At 42.4% G+C, this 8564-nt stretch overlaps 1 long non-coding RNA gene across 1 annotated transcript; it reads right to left on the bottom strand.

The window, feature by feature from the left end:
• Positions 1-219: 219 nt before the first annotated feature.
• LOC310810316 lies at positions 220-806 on the bottom strand. The gene is made up of 3 exons (XR_014554427.1): positions 702-806; positions 420-584; positions 220-294 (listed from the first exon to the last, which is right to left on the bottom strand). It is a non-coding gene; the product is annotated as an uncharacterized lncRNA (long non-coding RNA).
• Between the last annotated feature and the right edge of the window lie 7758 nt (positions 807-8564).

The following is an 8564-nucleotide window of genomic DNA, read 5'->3' as shown; positions in this document are numbered from 1 at the left end:
TGTACCTTTCTGGACATAGTAGTCCCTAGCAGTGAAGCTGGTGGACTGGCACATGGCATACTCCACGCCAAGGAGCTCCTCCTCGTCTGGGTGCTCGTACGCATCAGGGACGGGCATTGGAGCAGCAAAGTTGGGCTCCAGGATGTGATCCTTGCCGAAGATAACCTCGGCCTGCTGATTGATGCGCTGGATCTGTCGCACGTCCATGCACGACGTCTGCCGACCCTGACCACCAGCAACCCGGAGTGATGCCATGCGGTTGTTCCACTGCACAGCAAAGGCCATCAGGTATACCTGAAACACATGACCATTTTGACTGTTATTGTATATGCTTAGAAGCGATGACTAAAGCTGTGAAATAAAATGCATCATTGAAACTACGCTATATCGAAGTGTTTTTGTTTTTTTTAATTACTCACTTGGAATGGCATAATCCCACATCTCTGTGAAGGAATGGCATTGTACAGGTGTGCGTGCAACCCCTCCAAAGAGTTACTGCCTCGCCGGCACCTGTGCTTGTTCAGCCGAATGCCATTCAGCACCACCACCTTCACAGAAACATACAGCTGTATGCCAGGGGGATCCTGTAAAGCACAACGAATTGCAAGTTCCTTATTTATTCTGGTGTCCTTTGAAATGTTGCCATACAAGTTTGAATGGTTTTATAATGACACACGATGACTGCAAAGACATTAACCCACCTGCATGCAACTGAGATGCTTGCTTGCAGTTGCCCAGTGAGCATCAACTGCCTCTGTCGACTTGAACAGGTGGATTCCGTCAATGTCAAGGCCTGCTGGTCCCCTGAACTCTGCAATGATGGACTCAATCACCAAAGCGGTCTCCTGTAACATATATATTCTCAGCTTTGAGTGTTGTCACAACTAGAATGAGTGTAACACAATTGATGGACGGAGTAGGTTTTACCAATAACAAAACTGGCTTTATTTTCCCATATGGTGCAATTATCAACAAATGGGCAAAACGTCTGCACCAAATCCAAATGACAAAGACAAAAGATAGCAAAGGCAAAACAAAGGAAACAGCATGACACAGGTAGAGTCTGCACACCTGGAATACTCACAGAAACAACGAGGACAAACAGAGGGTTAAATATGGTGAAGGGAAAGGCACAGGCCAGCGGGCCGTCACAGTGTTAAATCAGTCGTTACTCCTAATGATCTTACATTTATTTTCAAAACTAGATCTGAGTGGCACCTTAGTCCAGTACAGTTGAATCCATATTGACAAATAAACAAGTATGTTTGCTTCTTATTCATGAAATTCATACATGGATCAATATCACACTTACCACAACCCCGCGGGTAATGCGCCTGACATACGACCTGACCTGGTGAGGCTTGAGGAACGCCATCATCTCCTCGTCCGAATACCTGGCGTACAGCTCTTGGTTGCCACTCCTGACCGCCTGGACTAGGAGCATCATGTCCGCCTTGTTGTAGGCGAGCACCGCACCTGCCAAGGCACTCATGAACACCCCGTACTTGGCGTGGCTCTGTTTGATGACAACAGTATCCCAGCGGTGCAGCCAGTGTCGGATGTCCAGCCTGACCACAGTACCCCTCTGCACCCAGTCACCAAACAGATTCTCCAGGAAGGATGAACCGCTGTCACTGAAATTATATCAACATTTTGTGTACGTGTGTTACATGTTTTTATAACTGTGTTATCCATGTGTGTCTTGCAAAAAAATTATATGAAGTTAACTGATATGTACATCACTTGGATTATCAATTTCATCATAGGTTTCAATGGAATTGTTATTAAACTTACCGACAGCAGTTGTTGTCTGCATATAAGACTTTTGGCGCAGGAGCATTGGCACGTCGAAACCGGGCAATGAGACCTCTCGCCATGCGCTTGTTCTAAGTGTGTGGGTACACTTTTTATGGGATGTTTGTTCGTTCTCAACTCCGTGTCACCAGACCCGTTAGCTGCTAGCGCTAGCCAGCTAGCCTACTGACAGGTTGTCAATACGTTGTCATTACACATTAACAAGCCAAATCCCGCATATGTCAACGATGATATGGTCAGTTGCTGATTTCCAGACAATCTTTTATCTTTTGACAAAATCGGCACAGCTTTATACATGCCTAACAAATGTCTAACTAGCGAAGGATGAAGAGGATAAAACTTACCTGAGTAACAGGGACATCGTACATGAGATTCACCGATAGTGACCGCCGGAGCCGTATACATTAGATGACGTTTGAAATTCCTCGCTCAATGATTGGTGAGTTGAGCGCTACAAAATATTAAAACATCTTTCAATTCAACAAAAAAACCTGATCAGCTGGTTCATTTAGGAATAGAAAAGACAAAGTCATTGGTGGGTTAGCGCTCAACTTTGCTCAACGGCGCTCAACCATTGGTCGGTTGAGGATCCGGTGCCGTAAGCTTTTCCTCATTTCGACCAGTAGGGTGTACTATTGTATCACCACTGTAGTTATAACAGTGCTGTAGTGTGAACACAGCTCCAGTTTCATATTGCTATTTTGAACAGTTTATCCAATTTGCTCCAAAACCACCTGCTAAGAATTGGTGACTCACTCAGCCTTCTCTTGATCTAGATTCTAGAGTCTATGGTCACGCACACCACTGCATGTCAGACATGCTTTTAAGGTATATACCCTGTAGATCCCTCAGGTCCTCAGGTACTGGCCTTTTAACTATTCTGAAGATTCCAACAACACCTATCTACTTCGTGTTTCAAATGAATAGCACTGGGCAGAAGTCTGCACAGGGATGCTACAGACACATTAGCACACTGCAAAATACTGTCACCTATCTAACCATCTGTTCCAAAGCAACAGTAATATATACTGTAGGAGTCTACAGTGCACAGGGGTTACACACTCATCAGTACCCTCTAAAATACTGTCACTATCATATTTCCTGTTCCACATGAATAGTACTATATAGGAGTCTGCAGAGGGGTTACCTTGTTGGGAAACACAGTGTTTATCTCCTGCAGCTTGGTCATGATGTGAGGGTTGGTTGCCAGATTGTAGGCCAGGAAGGACAGAGAGCTACTGGTGGTCTCATAGCCAGCAAAGATGAAAATCATCGCCTGGGACAAGATCTCATGATCGCTCAATCCTATGACGATGGAGAGAGTGGGAGAAATGGGGTGGTAGGTGTGAGAAAGGGACTTATTAGAGTGTTTCCACAGTGTATGTCAGTCTAATCAATGAAATCGATAGCTTCATTTATTAAGCACAAAATGATTTAGACTGAAAGCTATATGGGGGCAGTTGTACCAACTGTGAGGAACAGTGGGCTGAAGATGTCAAACTTGAGCATTTTCTTGATGTTGGTCATAAAGGGGTCAGAGGGGTTGTGGACTGAGTCGATGTCGACACTGAATGAAGTGCTGACGACCACATCCATACTGTATGGTCCAAAGACCCTGGAACACAACCACACAATCTTTGACCACCAGAACCACAACCACAAAATTAAAGGGGGAGTTCACTGAAATTACAAATTCACCTTATCTTCTCGGAGAGAAATACTCACTCTTTTAGTTCAATGGGCTCTTCGTTATCGGACGTCTTCTTCAGATTGCTGACCAAATTACCAGAGTGCTGCTTCATGATCCCGAACATCTGAGTTGGGAAGGATACATGGAAAAACATGATGATTGATACATGGATTAATATGTGCAAAACATGGGTTAATATCATGTTTGAAACAGGAATTATTTTAATATTTATATAGCCTGAGAATATACATTCATACAGGATACATTATGTATATAGTCAAGGAATAAGTGACTCCAAAGATGAACTATTATTCTATACTCTGTCATCTGACCACTGAACTTATCTAAGATAAGATTAAATATGCTTTATTGTCCCGGATAGAAATTTGTCTTGGACAATTAAAGTTGCTGCTTCACACAACAACAAACAACAATGAATGCACACTATACACATAGTACAAATCACATAAACACACACACACGTCAGAGTTGTTAGTCATTCATTTATTTGTGTTGTTGGAATGAATAAAAGAAGGAAAGGAGAGATGGGACTGTACCTCTTTGATCCGCCCACTGGTGAAGGAGGGAGACAGGACACTGCGGATCCGTCTCCATGTATCATCCTCAGCGATAAACACGGCGTCATACAGAGGCCCGTTGAGATAGAAATTCTAGAAAAATAATAATTATTATATACTGCAAGATTAACCTAATATTAATAATGCTATAATAACAATGATATTATCTATTTAAGAAGCCCTTATGTTTTTTTCCCCATACAACAACTTCAATTTAGCGTATTACCCTCCTGTTACTGAAAAGATGGTAGCATTCCTTGATGAGGATGGTTTAGATCATGGCTGTGTCCATGATACACAGGACGGGCTGATAGCCATCATAGATCCTACAGACCAGCAAAAACAAAGATAGTTAGATATACACTCACCCAAAACTTTATTAGGAACACTATACTAATACTGGGTAGAGCCTCCCTTTGCTCTCAAAACAGCCTCAATTCTTTGTGACATTGATTCCTTTGAGATTCTGGTCCATGATGACATGATTGCATCACGCAATTCCTGTACATTTTTCAGGTGGAATTTCAAGATGTGAATCTCCCGTCCTGCCACATCCCAAAGGTGTTCTATTGGATTCAGGTCCGGTGACTGGGAAAGCCACTGAAGAACAAGCCGGTTCGACGCCCCTGTAAGCACATGTTTCTCTAATTCCTTTGTTTCAGGCAAGCCACTGTGACGTCAGACGCCTTTACGCATACAGCTTTGCGATGCGAAGACAGTAATAACATAATTCATGTTTACATTTCTTTAATTTTCGACGCATTGTCGTTATTCGTGACGCATCAATGACCAATTGATTATATGGCAATGCAATGAAAAAAGCGTGTGGAAAACAGTGTTAATGACAGATTTGAGAAGCACATTTCTTCAATGTTGGCCGCATGGCATTCCTGTGCAGGTGACAATGGTTTTTTTTCAAAACGACAAGGATATTTAAACACATGATTATTTGTTTGGTGTGCTCTATGGCCTCTGCTACAGACCTCATCGAAATGACACTTAGATATCTTAGGATGCATATATCACGTCTTCCCAAATGGTCTAGCGGATAGGAATCTGCCTTGTAACGCAGGGCGGCCCGGGTTCGATTCCCGTCATGGCAAATGATTTTTGTAGAAAAATAAAATGAGTCCCAACGTGTGCAACAGAACAGTTCGAAATCTCGTTACATTTGCATCGTCATGAACATGACTTATATCAGGCTAGCTCATTTTTTCTTTGTTCATTTTAAGTGTAGAAACAATATTTCGTTTTTGACCATTTTTTTCTGCCGTTTTGACAACAGGCTCATGACTAAAGAACACACGGCTGTCTGCTGATTGACGCTTGACTGTAGATTTTCGCTTTGTGTCAAAAGGACTCCCTTAACGCACACTTTTTCAAAGTAGGTGAATTCATCAGATCTGTTTGAAACATTGCATTTTATCCATGCACGACGACTGCTTAGATACTCGCAGCACAGTTGCCCCATATAAATTGCCCATGAGCGCGGAGCTTGTCTTTGTCACTGTAGCAACTTTGCTCCATCAGGGGGACAAGCCGGTTCGACGCCCCTGTAAGCACGTTTCTCTAATTCCTTTGTTTCAGGCAAGCCACAGTGACGTCAGACGCCTTTGCGCATACAGCTTTGCGATGCTTACACAGTAATAACATAATTCATGTTTACATTTCTTTAATTTACGACGCATTGTCGTTATTCGTGACGCATCAATGACCAATTGATTATATGGTAATGCAATGAAAAAAGCGTGTGGAAAACAGTGTTAATGACAGATTTGAGAAGCACATTTCTTCAATGTTGGCTGCATGGCATTCCTGTGCAGGTGACAATGGTAATTTTTCAAAACGACAAGGATATTTAAACACATGATTATTTGTTTGGTGTGCTCTATGGCCTCTGCTACAGACCTCATCGAAATGACACTTAGATATCTTAGGGTCTACATATGAAATCTTCCCAAATGGTCTAGCGGATAGGAATCTGCCTTGTAACGCAGGGCGGCCCGGGTTCGATTCCCGTCATGGCAAATGATTCTTGTAGAAAAATAAAATGAGTCTCAACGTGTGCAACAGAACAGTTAGAAATCTCGTTACATTTGCATCGTCATGAACATGACTTATATCAGGCTAGCTCATTTTTTCTTTGTTCATTTTAAGTGTAGAAACAATATTTCGTTAGTGACCATTTTTTTCTGCCGTTTTGACAACAGGCTCATGACTAAAGAACACACGGCTGTCTGCTGATTGACGCTTGACTGTAGATTTTCGCTTTGTGTCAAAAGGACTCCCTTAACGCACACTTTTTCAAAGTAGGTGAATTCATCAGATCTGTTTGAAACATTGCATTTTATCCATGCACGACGACTGCTTAGATACTCGCAGCACAGTTGCCCCATATAAATTGCCCATGAGCGCGGAGCTTGTCTTTGTCACTGTAGCAACTTTGCTCCATCAGGGGTACAAGCCGGTTCGACGCCCCTGTAAGCACATGTTTCTCTAATTCCTTTGTTTCAGGCAAGCCACTGTGACGTCAGACGCCTTTACGCATACAGCTTTGCGATGCTTCGACAGTAATAACATAATTCATGTTTACATTTCTTTAATTTTCGACGCATTGTCGTTATTCGTGACGCATCAATGACCAATTGATTATATGGCAATGCAATGAAAAAAGCGTGTGGAAAACAGTGTTAATGACAGATTTGAGAAGCACATTTCTTCAATGTTGGCCGCATGGCATTCCTGTACAGGTGACAATGGTAATTTTTCAAAACGACAAGGATATTTAAACACATGATTATTTGTTTGGTGTGCTCTATGGCCTCTGCTACAGACCTCATCGAAATGACACTTAGATATCTTAGAGTCTACATATGAAATCTTCCCAAATGGTCTAGCGGATAGGAATCTGCCTTGTAACGCAGGGCGGCCCGGGTTCGATTCCCGTCGTGACAAATGATTCTTGTAGAAAAATAAAATGAGTCCCAACGTGTGCAACAGAACAGTTCGAAATCTCGTTACATTTGCATCGTCATGAACATGACTTATATCAGGCTAGCTCATTTTTTCTTTGTTCATTTTAAGTGTAGAAACAATATTTCGTTAGTGACCATTTTTTTCTGCCGTTTTGACAACAGGCTCATGACTAAAGAACACACGGCTGTCTGCTGATTGACGCTTGACTGTAGATTTTCGCTTTGTGTCAAAAGGACTCCCTTAACGCACACTTTTTCAAAGTAGGTGAATTCATCAGATCTGTTTGAAACATTGCATTTTATCCATGCACGACGACTGCTTAGATACTCGCAGCACAGTTGCCCCATATAAATTGCCCATGAGCGCGGAGCTTGTCTTTGTCACTGTAGCAACTTTGCTCCATCAGGGGGACAAGCTGGTTCGACGCCCCTGTAAGCACATGTTTCTCTAATTCCTTTGTTTCAGGCAAGCCACAGTGACGTCAGACGCCTTTGCGCATACAGCTTTGCGATGCTTAGACAGTAATAACATAATTCATGTTTACATTTCTTTAATTTTCGACGCATTGTCGTTATTCGTGACGCATCAATGACCAATTGATTATATGGCAATGCAATGAAAAAAGCGTGTGGAAAACAGTGTTAATGACAGATTTGAGAAGCACATTTCTTCAATGTTGGCCGCATGGCATTCCTGTACAGGTGACAATGGTAATTTTTCAAAACGACAAGGATATTTAAACACATGATTATTTGTTTGGTGTGCTCTATGGCCTCTGCTACAGACCTCATCGAAATGACACTTAGATATCTTAGAGTCTACATATGAAGTCTTCCCAAATGGTCTAGCGGATAGGAAGCTGCCTTGTAACGCAGGGCGGCCCGGGTTCGATTCCCGTCATGGCAAATGATTCTTGTAGTAAAATAAAATGAGTCCCAACGTGTGCAACAGAACAGTTTGAAATCTTGTTACATTTGCATCGTCATGAACATGACTTATATCAGGCTAGCTCATTTTTTCTTTGTTCATTTTAAGTGTAGAAACAATATTTCGTTTGTGACCATTTTTTTCTGCCGTTTTGACAACAGGCTCATGACTAAAGAACACACGGCTGTCTGCTGATTGACGCTTGACTGTAGATTTTCGCTTTGTGTCAAAAGGACTCCCTTAACGCACACTTTTTCAAAGTAGGTGAATTCATCAGATCTGTTTGAAACATTGCATTTTATCCATGCACGACGACTGCTTAGATACTCGCAGCACAGTTGCCCCATATAAATTGCCCATGAGCGCGGAGCTTGTCTTTGTCACTGTAGCAACTTTGCTCCATCAGGGGGACAAGCCGGTTCGACGCCCCTGTAAGCACGTTTCTCTAATTCCTTTGTTTCAGGCAAGCCACAGTGACGTCAGACGCCTTTGCGCATACAGCTTTGCGATGCTTACACAGTAATAACATAATTCATGTTTACATTTCTTTAATTTACGACGCATTGTCGTTATTCGTG

The sequence above is a fragment of the Argentina silus genome (genome assembly GCF_951799395.1).
Source record: "Argentina silus genome assembly, chromosome: 9".
Taxonomy (NCBI): Eukaryota; Metazoa; Chordata; class Actinopteri; order Argentiniformes; family Argentinidae; genus Argentina; species Argentina silus.
The sequence above is the reverse complement of the archived record's forward strand: the minus strand, read 5'-3'. Positions and strand labels throughout refer to the sequence as shown.